This window comes from Benincasa hispida, chromosome 10 (genome assembly GCF_027475165.1).
Source record: "Benincasa hispida cultivar pf3 chromosome 10, pf3_genome.v1.1, whole genome shotgun sequence".
NCBI classification, from domain to species: domain Eukaryota; kingdom Viridiplantae; phylum Streptophyta; class Magnoliopsida; order Cucurbitales; family Cucurbitaceae; genus Benincasa; species Benincasa hispida.
In genome coordinates, this window is record NC_143487.1 from 10,738,882 (window position 1) to 10,756,615 (window position 17,734).

At 33.1% G+C, this 17,734-nt stretch overlaps 1 long non-coding RNA gene and 1 pseudogene across 2 annotated transcripts; one reads left to right on the forward strand and one right to left on the reverse strand.

Moving 5' to 3' along the window:
* Window positions 1-2,195: 2,195 nt before the first annotated feature.
* LOC120087592 (uncharacterized) lies at window positions 2,196-4,380 on the reverse strand. 2 transcript variants are annotated; one of them, XR_005484626.2, is made up of 3 exons: window positions 4,222-4,380; window positions 3,131-3,281; window positions 2,196-2,442 (listed from the first exon to the last, which is right to left on the reverse strand). It is a non-coding gene; the product is annotated as an uncharacterized LOC120087592 (long non-coding RNA). The 2 variants fall into 2 exon arrangements; XR_005484627.2 differs by having other exon boundaries at window positions 3,131-3,292.
* A 3,555-nt stretch (window positions 4,381-7,935) lies between these two features.
* On the forward strand, window positions 7,936-8,873 carry LOC120089348 (kiwellin pseudogene; annotated as a pseudogene).
* Window positions 8,874-17,734: the final 8,861 nt, after the last annotated feature.

A 17,734-nucleotide genomic window follows, 5' to 3' on the forward strand; every position in this document is an offset into this window, starting at 1 on the left:
TTCGCACCCTTTGATGGAGATTTCGGCTCTTTTGTAGCCTTATCTGTCTTCTTTGGCAACAGAATCAGGTTGGTATTTGGAAGAATACTGCCGCTAGCAATAGTTACGCCAGCGAGCAACTTTTCGAGTTCTTCATCGTTCTTAATCGCCAATAGAACGTGCCTTGGAATGATCCTGTTCCTCTTGTTGTTTCTCGTTGCATTTCCGGCTAACTCTAGAACCTGCATATCGCATCCATAGAAGATCAATACAATGAGGATTAGAAAGAGCTAGATGAAGAAGAGGAAAAATGACAATTCAGTTACCTAATAACAGCTAAATGCGATTTATTAAAGCTTCCAGAAAACACTATCGTGCAAGAGCTCCTAGCGTCACCTAATAACTCAGAAGAATTTCCTTGACTGATCGATGAGCAGGCAAAAACCATGCGGAGACGGAGGTGATTTTTGTGGACAGGTAGATCTCGACGGCTTCAAAGATTTGATTTGGGGATATGCCGGTGGTCTCTTCGATGACGAGAGTGAAGAGAGGGGAGTGCAAGTTGAAGAGGCGGCGGATTTAGGGATTTAGGGATATATTATTCAATAAAATAAGAAAAAAAAATATTACACCTTTAATGTCAGTTTTAAACCGACATTAAAGCCCATCTTCAATGTCGGTTTAAAACCGACATTAAAGTTCTGTTTTTTTTAAACCGACATTATACATCCGATTTCACTTTTTCCAACCGATATTAAAGCTCGAATTTCTTCTAGTGACTGTTACTAGTAACTCCATTTTAGCTTATTAATTCTCAACCTTTTATTTCGATAATAGATTCTTGTGTTAAAACAAAGTTCCATATCGATCACCTATGTAAGCTATCTTTCCATCTAACTCATATTCTCCTAAAGTTCCACATGATAATGAGATATTTTTCTTTTACACTAAAAAAATTCCTTGTAACCCTTCATATCATCTCCAAACCATACTTAACTAGGAGTTTTGAATACATTAAATTCATTTCTCTTTCTAAAAGAGTAAACTTTCTTGGATACTTTTTTTTTCCCCACTTTTCAAGTGGAACATAATCTCTTTACTAAAGTATATTTTACTTAACTCCTCCATAAGTCTTATCTCTCTCACTAAGAATTTTCATCTTGTAGAATTCTTCTTTGCCAATTTTCATGCTTTTAAACTCCAAAAGACTTCATTTGTTCAAATTTGTCCAACTTTGATCTTCTCATCACAATAAGGCTATGGATTTAATTAATCTAGGTACTCTAAAATAATCCTTCAACCCAAACAAATAACACTTTGCTTTATCCCCTTTAAGTCTAAACTCATGTCCAACTATTTTTGCTTCCTTTAATGACATCAACTTAGCTAGATATTTCGAAAGAATCCTTCATATCACTGCACATACTTTACCTAGTCTATCAAGGCGTAGTATTACCAAAGTGATTATGACTTATTAATCCTTTCCAAAATTCTTCTCAAAATGTTTGGTTTTAATATCTCAGAACCTTTAATAAATCCATAGTCTTTTTTTTTTTCTCCTTCTTATCCATAAAACAACTTTTAACCTTATACTTGAGTATGTGGCCTGTGAAGGAATTTATTTATCCAAACACCAATTGCACTACTCAACAAAAATAAATAAATAAATAAATAACACTAGTCCTTAATGAATTCTTATCTAGACAATTTTATTCCTTGACATTTAAATACCTTTATTCCTAAATTTTCATAACTTTACATAGTTTCATCAACCTTTAAGATCTCTGAACTGAGGTATATATTTGTTTGTTTCTAACAGAATTTCCATGAGATAAACTAGTGCCAAATGACCTCATAATTTTTTTTTCTCTTTTTGTAGCGTCGTACGTGAATAATCCGCTTATAATAATTTCTAATGAGTCACTGACCTAGCATTAGAATATAGCTAGTGCATTTAAGCTAAACAAAAATTTTAATATACAACTACCATAAAACTTTAAATTGATAAGACATACCTGGCGATGACGAGAAATCCGTTTATGGGTCATTGGGACAATTTGGACTTACCTAGTAAGTCAGTCTACAGAACCCAAAACATAGGCTCTGATACCAACTGTAACGACCCGACTTCCTAGGACTCAAGCTAGGCTGTTACTAAACGCATACATGTATGGAAGTTAAAATGACACCCTTTTTATAATGAAATAAATGCTAAATAAATAAGATAACTTAAAAGATCTTCATTAAATTCAAATATTAAAATCAAATGATAGGGTACCCATAAGTCATAAATGGAAATAAATAAGTCTGAAAACAAATCTTAATAGAAAGTTTCAAACATCAAAACTGAAAGTAGAAAAACATGAAAAGAAATCTAAATATCATGAGCAGAAGCATAAAACTGTTCCCAATGGCTCGATCACGGATTCCGCTTGTCATTCGTCGGTGCATCTCTACCTTTACCTGAAACGACAACATGAGAAAAGATGAGTATAAAATACTCAGTAAGTAACCCCACTACTAGGGTCAGGCTTTGGTGGGACATATAAACTGCTCTAGTTCTCATGGGACACATATAAATTGCTCTCGTCCTTATGGGACACATACATACATGAAAAACTTATTTTTATCCTACTGTAGTTAAGTATGCCAACTACCTCTAGTAAGTCCCGTAGGACCCACAACATCTGGTGAGTCTCGTAGGACCTACAACCCTTGGTGAATTCCGAGGGAAACACAATCTCTGGTGAATCCCAAGGGAAACACAACCCCTGGTGAATCTCGAAGGAAACACAACATCTAGTGGGCATCTAACTAATCAATAAAGACACTATCGCAGTCTCAACATCACAACTATCAGAACATGGTTCTATAACATACATATACACCTCAACATCATGGCTTTACAACATGCACATATGTCTCAATATCCTCATATCAAATACAACCTCATTGAATCAAGTATCAACTCATACTAGCATGCAAATATCTACGTGCACAAATAAATCTTTCAGATCCTTATACAAGAACATATATTGGCCATACTATACTATCCGTCTATCATGCTATCGTTCTATCATAATATTCATCTATCATGCTAGCATATATCTAGTGTTGGCCCGTGGGCAGTTCCAGTAGTAAGATTACTTACTTCGATACTAGATTCAGATATCGATCCAAGCGGCAGTCTTCAATAATCAATCTTTGAATTCAATTCCCTAACGAAGCCTGAGCAATAACCACCCTCAAGATTCCAATCTCCAAAATCTTCCTTCAATCAAACCCTGCTTCCAACTTTTAACCTATTTTTTTCCTTAAAATTTTCAATTCACAAAGAATTTAACTAATCCTCTTCAACAATGAAATTAATTTTTGACATTAATTTCAAATTAAATTTGTGTGACATAACCCCCTTCCAAAATGAAATTAATTCTTGACATTAATTTTAAATTAAATTTATGTGACATTAACAGTCCAATTTCCATAACTTCTTCTGATTAAACTATTAAATTGAAACATCCCTTTCTTAGCAATTAAATCACAATAATTACATTTTGAATTTCTAAAATTCCAAAAATGTCCTCTAATACTAGAAAATATTGAAATTACATTAAGAACAAAATTCGAGGTGTTAAGAGAACCCACGACCTTGCTATATTTCTCTTTGCTTTCTTGGATCATTCTCCTTGTATCTAACTTTTCTCTTCCATATCTGTATTTTATATATTCCTTCAGGTTTCTTTTCTAGAGTTGACTGTCTTTTTAGTGTCCATTTTCTATTTCGGGACCGATTGAGGGGTTTCTCTAGGAGGAATACAGGTAATGGTTATGAATTATGATGTTCCTATGAGTTTTGTTTTTTGTTTTTTTTTTTTTTTCTCATTTGATTGTGTTCTGTTTGCGGGTTGATTGGCATATATATTCTGATTTCTTCATCAAATGAATATTACTCTAAACTTTGAAGTTTCATACATTCTAGATGGTGTTGGTTCTATTGAACTGTAATGAAAATAAGCTAAAAAATTTAGCTATAATCAGTTCAAGACCCAACTGAAGCTACTTCAGCTAGCTCACCTCTCAAACAAATAAAAAATTTCAGTTAGAAGAGTTAACCAAAACAAACGAACTACTTCTGTAAACTGAAATCTCTGTGTGTAAATACTCAAACATTACTAAATAAAAAATAGTTGAGAGAAAAGATCTTTAATACAACTTAGAAGCTTTATAAAGAAATTTTCATACCTTTAACCGTGGATGTAGGTCTTTATGGCCGAACCACTTAAACCATTATGTAGATCTTCTTCTCCTCAATCTTTTCCTATCATGCATGCTTCGATTTATGTTCTATGCTCTCAAATCTACACAGAACATCAAGGAGGTTAGGGAGAAAAATAAGAACCTAGCCTAAAGATGTCTCTCATCTGAAACAAAAGAGGAAGACAAAAGTTTTTTTTTTCTTTTTTTTACTCATCTTTTCTCTTAAGTTTGCGACGTGGCACAATGTACTTCGCACATAAAAAAATCAATTCTGTTTTGCCCCAGCTAAGGGAGGAAATTTATTTAATTAGGCTCCTTTTAAATCATCAGCAATTAAGCTAAAAGGCTATCGTTTATAATATAAACAAATGATTTTTCTGTAGTTGCAATTTGTTGCAACTTCCAAATTATGACGCATTCACCTATAGAGGAAAATGCTCAGGCTAAAACCAAGGCCAATGCAATAGGACTAGTTATTATTGGATGTTCTATTTTGCATCATTTACTCCCTCTCATTTCTCTGAAGCATCGGTTAAGGTACACTTTTTTTAAGGGAGTATTATGAAGTTTTCTGACCAGTATCAACATTCTGTGATGTATTAAGCATGTTCCATCCTATTTATCTGCTTCCCTGATTTATATTGAAGCTTTCAAGTCTGGAAAAGTAATTTTTTGGTTAGTTGGTTCAGTTTATACAAGATATTCGCTCTAGAGAGAATGAGAGTCAGTTCAGAGTGTCCCTGTTTATGTAATGCTTGTCGTAAGTGGTTGTTATTCGGTGTATTAATCAGATCCTACTCCATTTATTTTTCCAGATTTACCTTCTTTTTCAAAAAGAATGGGATGAAGGTATCCTGGTATCAGTGAGTTTCAGGTATTTATTAAACATTACCCTTTCATCGTATTGTTAACCCCTGTTCTTCGGGTTTTTTTGGCCATCCAAGTATTTTGTTTCATATCTCATGAAGATCCTACCAGGTTGAAGGATGTACAACAAATGTTGTGCTTTATATTGATTTGAATGTTTTAGGTTACATTTCTAAATTCAACTAGAAAGTGATTTGTGACCATTGGATATATTATGCTTGGGACCTAAATATCTTATTGACCTTTTTTACTTCATGTGAATTTGATGTGGCTGAGACCGTGTAACTTATTTGCCAACTTGGGTCGAACTGTATGTTGTTTAGATTGTTTATTTTAAAAATTTAAAATGATTTGGATGAGGCTGAATTTGATTTATTTACTAATTTTATTGATTTACAATTTTGTGGTCTTTTATTTTGGCTTTGAATAGATATAACAAACTTAATTTGTACAATGATTTAATGCAATTTTTATGTAATTTGTTTATGCAACATAGATTCATTTGCACAAGTGTCTGTTGTTAGATTTGATTTGAGTTAGTTTTATTTCTTAGCATATGAGGTTTAGTTTGAGTTAGTTTGATTGTAGGGAGTAGTTTATATTGTTATGTTTTAGTTAAATGATTTGGATGAGGTTAAAATTTTATTTGTTTGCCAATTTTATTGATTTACAATGTTGTGGTCTTTTATTTTTTTGGCTTTTGAATATGAATATATGACAAACTTAATTTATATAATGATTTTAAGCAATCTTTATTTAATTTGTAAATTGTAAGGTTGTTGAGATTTGGTTTGAGTTAATTTGATTGTAGGGAATAGCTTATGTTGTTATGTTTTAGTTTAGTATTGATTATTTTCTTTATTTTTAGCTTTAATGTTCTTAATTTCAAGCTTAGGTTTGAGATTAGTTGTTATATTTATATGGTTGAGATTAGTATATGGGATGAATATCGGGATATTGAGATTAGTATAGTTTTGACTATTTGTAAAGTATTGAGTTTGAAATTAGATTGAGTTGAATTTTAAGTTTTAATGTTGAGTTTTGATGTGTGCTGAGAGGGGAAGTGGGTGGGTGAGGACGAATGTCTAGATTTTATTTGAAGTTACTTATGTTACTAAGTTTAAGTTTAGGTTTTATATTGAATTTGAAATTAGTATATGGATAAATGCATTGTTATGCTTAAGTTTTGTATTAATGTTACTATGATTAAAGGGGTAAATTAATGATGCATAAAATTAATTATTTAGTAGTATTGAAACTATTTAAATTTGTATTTTGCAGGTATGTTGTAATTTATGTTCAATGAAAGAAGTAAGAAGAATCAAGATATGTTTGGTGGATATTATGTAATTGTAGATTTGTATTTTGTATTTTGAAATTCATGTTTCGTCGATGTCATATAATTGTAAATTATTTTTTTGAAACTTAATTGCATGTTAGGTAAGAAAACTAATTAAATGTAAAAACGGTTGATTTTAGTTTATTTACTTACATTTGTGAGATTGAAGCCACTTTCAATTATTGCTTAAAAAAGTTAATAGGTTTGATGGTCAGTAAATTTAAAAAATTATATAAAAAAGTCCATCCCTAGTGCTAAATTTTAAGGTGTCGGAAAAAATAGAAAAAAAACATATGTACATTTTTAAGCCTTTTTCGATGCCAAATTAGCATCGGAAAAGATACCATCTCTCGATGTTTATTTTTCGAATATGGCATTGGAAAAGATCTTTTTTCCATATATCCAATCATTTGCCACCAAAGAAGTGACGTCGGCATAGGATATTTATCCCGACGTCGATAAACCAAATATTGGTGTGGGGAAAGGTGACTTTATGTTGACGCTACCATTTTGGCGTCGACATATTTCCTCCCAATTGCAACCGTCGCGAGATCAACTTTTTCCGACGAAGGAACTTTTTTGCACCGGGATCTTGCCAACAGTAAAAAAAAAAAATATCGAGAAAGGCTTTTCCGATGCTTTTTTGACTTTTCCTGATAGTTTTTCCATCGGAAAAGTATAATTTCTTGTAGTGACTACTTTTAAAGTTTCACCTCTAAATTTCTATATGTTTTGCTATCCATTTTCATTCATGTTTTCAAAACCAAGTCAAAATTTTTTAAGTAAAAAAAAAAGAGTTTTTTAGACTTGCTATAACTTTTACAATTTAATTAGAAATTTGAGTGTTTCTTTATTTAAGATGAAAATCATAATTGAAATTTAGAGAAGAAATAAACCTAAATTTTAAAAATAGAAAAGTGAAATCATACTAAAAAAATATCATGAAATTTTAGTGACTAAATTTTTAAGGAGTATTTTCAAAAATAGAAAAATAAGAGAAACTATTTATACAAAATAGTAAAATTTAATATTTTTAATAAAAGTCTATAAGTGTCTATCATTGATAGAAACGGATAGAAGTTTATCATCGATACTATATGATAGACGTTGATAAAGTCTATCAATGTCTATCGATATGATTTTTATTATTTCTATAAATAGTTTGACATATAGAATATGTGAAAATTTCTCATTTGCCATTTGGTTTACATGAATATTTGTGCACCGTTGACATAGATTTGTGATAAATACATTTCACACGGCCCAATTGTTATCGTTTGTTATTAGTTTTTAAATTATGATTCCATTGATCGTCTGAATCATAAATAATATAATAACAAAAGTAACGACAAGATGGCCAAACAAGAAGAACCAAACGCATAGACTTTTATGATAAAATTTTCCTCTTGGGTCTAACGGCAACATCTCAAAAAGTTGAACTTTGAAGGGCCAAACAAATAGTTTGTTCCATTATATAAAGGCATAAACAATCCCTTACTTCTGTTCATCTCACTTGGGAAAGTTTAAAAAGTATTGTTCTTCCCATGGCAAAATTGGCTTTGTTGGTTTCTCTTTTCGTTTGGGTTGTTTCTCTTCTAGATTTTTCTCAAGCAATCTCTTCTTGTAATGGACCGTGTCAAACCTTGAATGATTGCAAAGGTCAATTGATTTGTATAAATAGTCAATGCAATGATGATCCCGATGTTGGAACTCACATTTGTTCAAACGGCGGCGGAGGAGGTAGAGGTGGAGGTGGAGGAGGAGCAAAATTTCCACCATCTTCAAGTGATGGTTGCGAGGCATTTGGAAACTTGAACTGCAAAGGAAAATTGTTCCCCCAGTTCAAATGCTCGCCTCGAGTGACTTCCTCGACTCGAGCCATCCTAACAAACAACGACTTTAGCAGAGGTGGTGATGGTGGAGACCCTTCTGAATGTGATGGCAAGTTCCATCACAACTCTAAAAAAATAGTGGCATTGTCCACGGGTTGGTACAATGGGGGCTCTAGATGTGGGAAGAAGATCAGAATTACGGCTAGAAATGGAAGGTCAGTTTTGGCTAAGGTGGTGGACGAATGTGATTCTATTAATGGATGCGACAAGGCACATGCTCACCAGCCGCCATGTCGGAACAATATTGTGGATGGTTCAAATGGAGTGTGGCACGCTTTGGGACTTGATATAGATGTAGGTGAAGAACCTGTCATCTGGTCAGATGCTTGATAAAAAAAATAATATCATATTTTAATTTTGCATGTAGTCTTGAATTTATAGAAATGTTATAATCCTGTAAGGATCATGAGTGCAAAGACACGACTAGTCTTTCATCATTGATCTCTCGCAATGAATACAGTTGGTCTCGAACCAACTTAATTAATTAAGCTTGTATAAGTTATTTTCAATATAATTGTAGTTTTCCTAGTTGAGCTAAACTATATTATAAGTGGATGGCTTCATTTCAGTGAATAATATATATCCGTCTAGTATAAATGAATTTGAATATGTTTGACTCAAATACATTATATTTTTAGTTTGTTTATAACTAATTTTTTCTAACGGTCAGCTGGTATATCATTGTAAATACCATTGATTTCGAATTCAAAAAATAGAGAGTTATCTTCTTTTCTTAGTTTTTTTGCAAACTAAAATCTGTAAGCAATCTTCAGTTAGTAAAAGATTTCAGATCTTCCCGTGGACGTAGGCAACCTTGCCGAATCACGTAAATCATTGTGTTTCTTTCTTCTTCCTTATCTTTCTTTCTTTTAATCGAGTAATACTTCACTACGAATCGCGTGCCAATCGTTTACAGTACAAATCACATCGAGTATCAAGTTATCGAGTCAATCATGCATCGAATTACTGCTATCGAGTAGGTCCGAGTAGATTGTTTTCACCTTCGAGTTTCATCGAGGATCGTTCAAGAACCGTCGAGTACGATCGAGTATTAACTCTGTTATCATCGAGTTGCATCGAGGATTTAACAAAGACCAGTTAGACGAAGAAGGGAATTCTGTTCGAGGATCGAGTAGCAAGGTGTCGAGCGTTGAGTTCCGAGTATCGAGGATTTGGCAGAATTGATTTAAGTCATTTCTTCATCTCTTTAACAGTGATCTTGAGTATTTGGGACTTGTAAAGAGTCTTCAGCCCAACAATTATAGGTATCAGAGCACTTAAAGGTCATCAAGGTCATCTTTCTTGGAGCTTCAAGATTATCAAGAAATCAAGACTTGATACTCGTTCGATCAAGAAATGGCCGTTGCAAGATATGAGATCGAGAAGTTTGATGGAAAATGGGATTTCGACCTATGGAAGGCCAAAATCAAAGCCATTCTTGGAAAGTAAAGAGTACATAAGGCCCTTTTGGACCCATCAATACTACTAACCACCATATCAGCACAAGAAAGAGAAGACATGAAGCTCACAACATATGGGACTCTGGTTCTGAATCTTAGTGACAATATTCTGAGGCAAGTAATTGATCAAGACATGGCTTACAAGATGTGGGTCAAGCTAGAAGGTCTATTTGCTACAAAGGATCTCCCCAACAAGATGTATCTAAGGGAGAAGTTCTTCAAGTTCAAGATGGATTCTGCCAAGCCTCTTTCAGAAAATTTGGATGAATTGAAGAGGATAGTCTCAGAATTCAAGAGTCTTGATGAGAAAATTGGCGACAAGAATGAGGTTTTTGTGCTATTAAACTCTCTACCCGAAGCCTATAAAATGGTGAAGAATGCTCTGAAGTATGGCAGAGAATCAGTCACAACCGATGCCATCATCTCAACATTACGAACAAGAGAGCTAGAGCTTCAGTCAGTTAAGAAAGACCAGCCTAATGCATAGGGGTTGTTTGCCAAGGGGAAGAATAAGAAAAACCAGTCTAAGGGAAACAAAAACCAGTCAGGTAAAGAGCACAAGCCAAAGAACAAGTTGAGATGCAATTACTGCAAGAAGAAAGGTCACCTAATGAGAGATTGCTATAGTCTAAAAAGAAAAAACCAAGAAAAAGGAGAAGGATCAGAAGGGGAAACAACCAGAAGCATTTGTGATTGAAGGTTTCTACTTTTACTCTGATGCTTTAGCCTCACCAGAAATCAAACTAACAAACCAGTCCTCTTGGGAAGCATGATTGGGTGCTAGACTCCGAATGCACCTATCACATGACACCTTTTGGACCTTAGTTTAATACTTACAAGGAAATCGATGGAGAATCAATGTACATGGGCAACAATGAAACCTATAAGATAAAGGGGGTTGGTTTAGTATCCTTGAAGCTAAAGGACGGACCAATCAAACTTCTAAGAAATGTTAGACATGTACCTTTGCTCAAGAGCAACTTGATATCTTTGGGCATGTTGGACTCTGTTGGGTATGAATGCTGAGGAAAAGGTGGAGTTCTGGAAGTGATCAAAGATTCCAAAGTTTACACTGTGAGAGGAGTAGAGATGATGACAAGTGCCTACACAGCTTCAACATCAAACTTGATAGAGATTAACCCGAGGCATAAAAGACTCTCCCATATTAGTAAGAAAGGGATGCAAGGTCTATCCAAGCAAGGAATCCTTCCCAAAGGTATCAGTGAGCACCTTTCCTTTTGTGAGTATTGCATTTTAGGTAAAGCGACCAGGCAAAGCTTCACAAAATCTCAGCACACCACTAAAGGAGTATTGAACTATGTCCACATCTCCTACACCAAGCCTTAATGGCTCAAGGTATTTTCTAACCTTTATTTATGATTTTTCTAGGAAAAGCTGGATATACTTTCTTAAAACTAAGGACCAAGTTTTTGAGAAGTTTAAAGAATGGAAAACCATGATAGAAATTCAAACATCTAAAAGGTTAAAATACTTTAGAACCGATAACGGGCTTGAATTTTGTAATGAACACTTTGATAAATTTTGTAGTGAGAATGGTATAATTAGGTATGGGACAGTGAGGTATACACCTTAACAAAATGTGGTTGTTGAGAGGTTAAATAGAACCAAAATGGAAATGGTTAAGTGTTTGCTCTCTGATGCTATCTTAGGGGAAAGTTTTTGGGTAGAAGCTGCATCATATATTGTGTATACCTTAAATAGGTGCCCTCACATATCTTTAGATTTACTTACACCTGAGGAAAAGTGGACTAAACATCCCTCTAACCTAGATAATCTCAAGGTATTTGGTTGTTTAGGGTTTGTACACCAAAATAAGGGAAATTTAAAGGCCAGAGCAGTTAAATGTATGTTTATAGGCTTTACAGAGGGTATCAAGAGATACAAAATGTGGCATCTTATTGAGAGAAAGTTCCTAGTGAGTAGAGACATCACCTTTAGAAAGAGAAGATGTTTATGCAAAAGGAGAAAAAGGTAGAGGATGAAGAAGAGTCATCCAATACCGGTTTTGAGGTGGAGTTACCATCCGAGTAGCCAAATGAATCTAGCCAGCCTAGTAACACAGAGGAAACAGAGGAAAATGTAGAGGAACATGAGGAGACAGTATGTGAACAACCTGATTTAAGTCAATATGTCTTAGCTAGGGATAGACAAAGAAGAGCTATCACACCTCCAGCTAGATATACTGAAATGAATTACATGAATTTGGTTTCAAATGCTTTAGTAGCTTCTACTAACTAAGAACGAAATACCTTTGAGGAAATAACAAGTTGTGCTAATGCAAAGGATTGGATTGAGGCAATGAATCAGAAGATGCATTCACTAAAAGTGAATGACACTTGGTCCTTGGTTATTCTACCAAAAATGTATAAACTTGTTGCTTCTAAATGGATTTTTAAACTTAAAGAAGGAGCATCCTGTGATCAAAAGACTAGGTTTAAAGCTAGATTGGTTGCTAAGGGGTTCACTCAAAGGGAAGGAATAGACTATGTTGAGATTTTCTCTCCTGTTGTAAAAAAAACTTCAATAAGATTTCTTCTATCCTTAGTTGCTTAAAATAATCTAGAATTGTATCAACTAGATGTCAAAACTGCTTTTCTTCATGGATATCTAGTAGAAACAATCTATATAACGCAATCTAAAGGATTTGAAGTTAAAGGAAAAGAAAATCTCTTCTGCTTACTCAACAAGTCTATATATGCGTTAAAACTGTCACCTAGATACTGGTATAAGAGATTCAATGACTATATTTCTAGCATTGGATTCAAAAGAAGCTCATTTGACATATGTGCTTATGTAAACATAGGTTCTTACAAGGACAAAGTTTACCTACTCATATATATAGATGATATGTTACTGGCAGGTAGGTCTAAAGAAGATCTAACCCATGTTAAAAACCTCTTAAAAAGAGAGTTTGATATGTAGGACTTAAGAGAATCAAGCAAGGTCCTAGGAATAGAGATCTATAGGAATAAAGAGGAGTCTATTCTAAACATCAGTTAGTCCAACTATTGTGAGAAAATCCTTAAAAGGTTTAACATGATTAATACCAAACCTGTGAGTTTACCCATTGCCCAGCACTTTAAGCTTTCCTCAGCTAACACTCCTAAGGATTCTAACCAAGAACACCTGAAACAGATGGTTGTCATACCCTATAGTCAAGTTGTTGGAAGCCTTATGTATTTAATGATTTCTACTAGACCTAATCTCTCATATTCAACAAGCTTAGTTAGTAGATATATGTTTAATCTTGGTAAGAGACACTGAAAAGCTACTAAATGGATCCTAAGGTATCTAGTTTGGTCTAAAAACTCTAAGTTAGTTTATCAAAGGTTAGATGAACCAAAATTATAGCTTTATGGATATGTTAATGCTGACTATACTAGTGATTTGGACAAAATAAGGTCCTTAACAGGCAACCTTTTCCTATTTGGTCTTAATGTAGTCAGCTGGAAAGCATCTCCTCTGCCTGTAGTAGCCTTATCTATGACTGAAGCTAAATATATGGCTTTAACTGAAGCAATCAAAAAGGCTTTGTGGTTTAAGGGACTGCTGAAAAACTTTTAAATAGATCAAACAGTAGTGAAACTCTACTGTGATAACCAAAGTGCTATCCATTTGTCCCCAAATCCACAATTCCTTACTAGAACAAAGCACATTGATATCAAATATCACTTCATTAGAGATAAAATTAAGACAGGGGAGATAGAAATCTTAAAAGTCCAGGGAGATAGAAATCTTAAAAGTCCATACTTTTGATAATGCAGCTGATATGCTAACTAAACCTGTTATAAAGCTTAAATTGTTTAAATGTTTAGAATAGATTGATTTTAAGCTTATAGACACGGGGTAGACAAACCAGTTAGAATAGAGAAAAACATGAAGATTGCAGGCGTTGGAGTCAATGTGGAGAATTTGAAGAAGTTTGACTCAAATACCTCAGATTTTCAGTTTGTTTATAACTAACTTTTTGTAATGGTCAGCTGGTATATCATTATAAATACCACTAATTTCAAATTAAAAAAAAAAAATAGAGAGTTATCATCTTTTCTTAGTTTTCTTGCAAACTAAAATCTGTAAGCAATCTTCAGTTAGTAATAATTTTTAGATCTTCCCGTGGACATAGGCAACCTTGTCGAACAATGTAAATCACTATGTCTCTTTCTTCTTCCTTATTTTTCTTGTTTTCAATCAAATAATACTTCATTGCAAATCACGCGTCAATCGTTTACATTACAAATTGCATCGAGTATCAAGTTATCGAGTCAATCTGCATTGAATTATTGCTATCGAGTAGGCCCGAGTACACCGTTTTCACCTCCAAGTTGCACCAAGCATCGTTCAAGAACCGGCGAGTACAATCGAGTATTAACTCTGTTCTCATCGAGTTGTATCGAGGATTTAACAGAGACCAGTCAAATGAAGGGAATTTTGATCGAGGATTGAGTAGCAAGGTGTCGAGCATCGATTTTTGAGTATCGAGGATTTGGCAAAATTGATTTACGTCATTTCTTTATCTCTTCAACAGTGATCTTGAGTATTTGAGACTTGTAAAAGGTCTTCAGCCCAACAGAATCTATACTAATACTTTTTTTTTAACAAAAAAGTTTAGATATTCAAAACATATACGATGATTTTATCTATTGAGATATATCCAGGTGTGTCTTGAGTTGCACCTATCCATTGACAGTAGTCCATTCTAATTATACAAGAAAAATATTAAAAATAATTATATATAAAAAAAAGAGTTTATCATGTGACAAGTAATTATCGTTGAGTCTAAATGGTGAGAGTAAAATTGGAAGCACTAAGGGGCCATTTGGTTGGAGGGAAAAGAGGCTAGGAATGGGAATGGGTTTACAAAGCCCATGTTTGGTTGGTGAGATTTGTTTATTTATCTTGGAAATGGGAATTCCTAAATATCTGAGAGGTGTGGGTTTTCATTTCTTCTTCCGCTTCCTACCACGATTTTCCTTCTGATAAGCGATCGTATAGTTACGAAATCGACAATTAAAGAACACAAAAAAAGGGGAACATAGAGAAGATCGACACACGGATATACATGGTTCACTAACAAGGCCTCATACCAATGGAAATAGTCATTCTCACTTATATACCCATGATCCTCCTCTTATCTAACCCATGTGGGACTTTGGTCGCATTCCCAACATGCATAGTATTTTGTAAACGATTGTTTGGACTTGTTTTCACAATCTCAATTTTTTTTTTAATTCCCATATACAATCCTACACATACTATTCCCAGACATTGTTTTCCCATGCACAACCAAACATAGTCATCCTTGATTCCCATTAATTTTATTCCCAGACATTCTTAATTCCTGGACATTAAGAAAACCTCAATCCAAACAGCCCCTTAAAAGAGTTTATCTAATTCTTCTATTATCTATTTATAGGTTACAAATCAAATAATACTAATCAATGACGATAAGCCTTGCCTATAGAATTGATGTCGGGATTCGATCTCCCAAATATACAATTTCAAATTTTTGACGGAGTTGTTTGTCATGTAAATTTGAATATAATTAATATATTGTTTTTTCAGTATATGTTACAGAAATATACATTCTTTGTTTATATACGGGTTGAAATAACGTTTCCGGTATATGAATTTTAGTTTGTAATGATTTAATTTTATTAGATTAATATATCTTGATCACCTTCAAGATTGTACATTTTGCCGATCGAATTTCAATTTTTTTTGATAGAATATTCATTAGAGTTTACGGACTCCAATATCTTATTAGAGAAACACATGAAGCTTCACCTCAAAATTAATTAAAAGGTGAACACGTAGTTCACGTATTATCTAAAGATTTTGAAGTCTCTCAACTTTTTAACGTGATCAATATAAAAATTATATAAACATACATAATATTATTCACTGAAGCAATGAAGGGTCAAATATGTTCATAAACTGAAAAACAATTAATGAACTACCTAATACACATATCCGGTACTTAATTTAGATGAGACACTTTTGATATAAAAAATTTAACTATAGAAACTAGGGTGCCGTTTGATAACTATTTTGTTTTTTATTTTTATTTTTTAAATTAAACTTATGGACATTACTTCCACCTCTAAATTTCTTCCTTTATTATTTACCTATCAACAATGGTTTTAAAAATTAAGTCAAATTTTGAGAATTAAAAAAATGTAGTTTTCAATAAGTAGTTTTTTGTTTTGGAATTTGGCTAAAAATTCAACCATTTTATTTTAGAAAAATGCAAATCATATAAGAAATGTGGATGAAATAGACTTAATTTTAAAAAATAAAGATAAAAAAAAAAAATCAAATGATTCACCAACGAAGTGTAAATTGTTACTTTTTTTTTACCACTCGTAAGCTGTTATATATTAGTTATTTCCAAATGGTACTTTTGTTTTGATTTATACTATATATATCAAATTCAAAGAATAAATATACATATTTTTTAGGAAAAAGTAAATCTTTAATTATGTTAAATAAAATGGAAAAAATACTTTTTTTTTTATGCAAACTTAAACTTGTGGCACTTGATATAATATCAGATTCAAAGAGTAAATAATTAAAGCTTTAATTATGTTAAATAAAATAAAAAATTTACCGCTCCTAAACTCTATAGTAGGACTATATATATATATATATATATATTAATTAAAAAACCGTGGATTAAGTCAAGATCCTTGATATGAACCAAGACATCCTTGTATTACCTCCGTTGAAGAAAATCAATGACAATACCTATCAAATTGATCTTGAAGGTAAATAAGGTGTGAGTTCAACTTTTAATGTTTCTGACTTACTCATTTTGATGTAGATAATGAACTTGATTCGAGGAAAAATCCTTCAGAAGGGGGAGAAGATGATATGAACTAGGACACCCCTTGTGTTACCTCGGGGACCAATCACACGCTGAAGAGCCAAAAAGCTACAGTTAGCATTGGATTCTCACATTCAAGATAAGGTGAACGTAATTAATGGGGTTCATGTAGGAATATCTTATCAAAAGGTTTATAATTGGTTTCAGTTGATGCTATAAGATGAAACCGATCTAACTTTGTGAATTTATTTTAATTTGAAAACATACCTTAATTTTTGGGTATTTTCATTATTGGATCCATATATGTTTTGTTTGGGTTTTTAGTTCTTTTTAGTTAGGGGTAGAATGGACTTTTTAAGTACGTTAATTAAGTAGGATGGGATTAAAGGATGGGAGAAAAAGACAGTACGATAATCTTTTCGCTTTTGGAGTTTTAAGGTTTTCTTCGAATGAAAATTCACTGGCAGATGACAGAGTTTCATCATCACTTTTGCAATTCTTGAATCAGGGTTGCATGCCACAAGCATTCAAGTAAGTTTTATCATCTTGTTTGTGAAGTGTTCGAACTTAGAGTAAGGAACTAATTCTCCTTATCTCTTGGTCTTCGATCAAAAGGTAATCAAAATCTACTTTCCCTTTGGGATTGTTGTCAAATTGATTGAGGGTTCTTAGAATTTGATATTAGAGATTCAGAATTTGGGTTTCTAATTTTCAATTCCTAGGGTTTCTATGTCAATCCTACGTACACAAATATGAAATTTTAAGAATTAGTAGACAATCTATGTTCATGGGACTAATTAATAGATGTCAAAAAATGCATGTTTTTATCATTTATTTTAATACATTTTTTATATATAGAAAAAGGCATTTTATGTGATAGTTTGTCCCCGGGATGCCCTAAATTAGATAAAATGAGCAGTTACATGTCATTGAATTGTCTAAAGTGCATTTTTAGTGTTTTGGACTGATTATACGAGCTTTAGACTTTTTTTTTTTTTTTTTTGCTATTTTGTAGATTTTGACTTCACTACAATTACATTGCCCAAGAAATTGCAGCTGCATCAGAAAGCCCCAAATTTTCAGATTCATGCTCAGT